Source organism: Chiloscyllium plagiosum, unplaced genomic scaffold (genome assembly GCF_037043375.1).
Source record: "Chiloscyllium plagiosum isolate Xiang-an unplaced genomic scaffold, Cpla_swu_hap1 HiC_scaffold_51, whole genome shotgun sequence".
Taxonomy (NCBI): Eukaryota; Metazoa; Chordata; class Chondrichthyes; order Orectolobiformes; family Hemiscylliidae; genus Chiloscyllium; species Chiloscyllium plagiosum.
The window spans coordinates 20916614-20918386 of record NW_028270189.1 but is presented as its reverse complement, the minus strand read 5'-3'; positions in this window follow the sequence as shown (position 1 = coordinate 20918386).

The window sequence follows — 1773 nt, the reverse complement described above, 5'->3', positions numbered from 1 at the left end:
CCTCTCTGTCCCTATCTCTCTGTCCGCCTCTCTCTGTCCCCCTCTCTATCTATCTCCCTCTCTCTCTGTCCCCCCTCTCTGTCCCACACCCTCTGTCTCCCCTTTCTCTCTGTCCCCTCTCTCTCTGTCCCCCCTCTCTCTGTCTCCCCCCTCTCTCTGTCCCCTCTCCCTCTGTACCCCCTCTGTCTGTCCCCCCTCTGTCTATCCCTCATCTCTCTCCCCCTCTCTGCCTGTACCCCTCTCTCTGTCCTCCTCTCTCTGTCCATTCTCTCTCTGCCACCCTTCTCTGCACCCCCTGCCCCCGCTCTCTTCCTCCCCTCTTTCCGTCATCCCCTCCCTCTCTGTCCACCCTCTCTGTCCCCCTACTCTGTCCTCCCAATTTCTGTCCCCCCTCTCTCTGACCCCTTCTATCTCCCACCTCTCTCTGCACCCCCCTCTCTGCCCCTCTCTCTGTCTCCCCTCTCTCTGTCCCCTCATTCTCTCTTCCCCCGTCTCTGTCCCTCCTCTCTCTGACGCCCCTCTCTCTCTGTCCCCCCTCTCTTTCTGTCCTCCGCCCCTCTGTTACTCCTCTCTGCCCCCTCTGCCCTCCTCTGCCCCTCTCTATCCCACCTCTGTCCCCTCGTCTCCCTTCTCTCGATCCCTCCGCTCTCTGTCCCCCTCTCTCTGAACCCCTCTATCTCCCCCTTTCTATGTCCCCCCTCCCTCTGTCCCGCACTTCTGTCCCCCTCTCTCGGTCCCCCCTCTCTCTGTCCCCCCTCTCTGTACCCCCCACTGTCCCCCCGTCCCCCCTCTCATTATGTCCTCCCCTATTTCTCTCTCTCCCTCTCCCACCTTATCTCTCCCTTGCTCCCCTCTCTCTCTCTCCCTGCTCCTTCACTCTCTCTCCACCTTCTCTCATCCTCGATCCCCTACCTCAGTCTTACTTTCTCCCCACCTCGCTCTGTTTCTCTCTGACTAAATCTCTCTTCCTCCTGCCCCTCCCTCTCACTCTCTCTGACACACTCTGTCTCCCTGACGCATCCCTCTCCCTTTGATCCAGAGACTGGGGGGTGGGTATGTGTGGTTGGTGCTGTGGCTGCTTGTGGTTGGAGGGGTGGTTGTGAGATGATAGAGTGGTGTGGGAGGTGGCAGGAGAAGGAAAATGGGATGAGATGGAATTGCGGGAGGGAGACAGACGGCAAAAGAGAGAGAGAGTGCAGAGGAGGGGGGAGAGGAATGAGTGGAGGCAGGTGGAGAAACCAGGGTTGGGGGGTATGTGTGAGAGAGAGAGGGGGGGACGAGGGGGCGTGAAAGGGAGAGGTGGTGTGAAAGAGAGAGTGTGCAGAGAGAGAGAGAAAAATTAGGAGAAAGAGTGGGGGAGAGGAAATGGTGAGCCAGGTTAGAGTGGGGAGACAGAGGGAGGTAAACCCAGCTCCTGAGCTCAGGGCGCGGTACTCTCCCCTTCCCTAAGGACCAGGACTTGGGGCTGAGTCTGTGTCTCTCCAGCTCAGCTTCTCCAACACAAAGACACACAACAACATCGGTCACTCTGCTGCTCGGCACGCTTTAATCAACATTTTTATTGCTTACAAATGGAAGTGATGGATACAGTCAGTGGGATGGTGCCTTTTCTCACTGGCCTCTGAGTTATGAGAAACATTGAAATGTTTCCCTGTAACCCCACTGTGACATAAGGATGGACAAACCAGCGCTACACTCAGTCTGTTACCATAGCGACAAGCTGATCCATCGCTGAAACACTGAACTGAAATGAGAAAATCCCGGTTGGTGTGA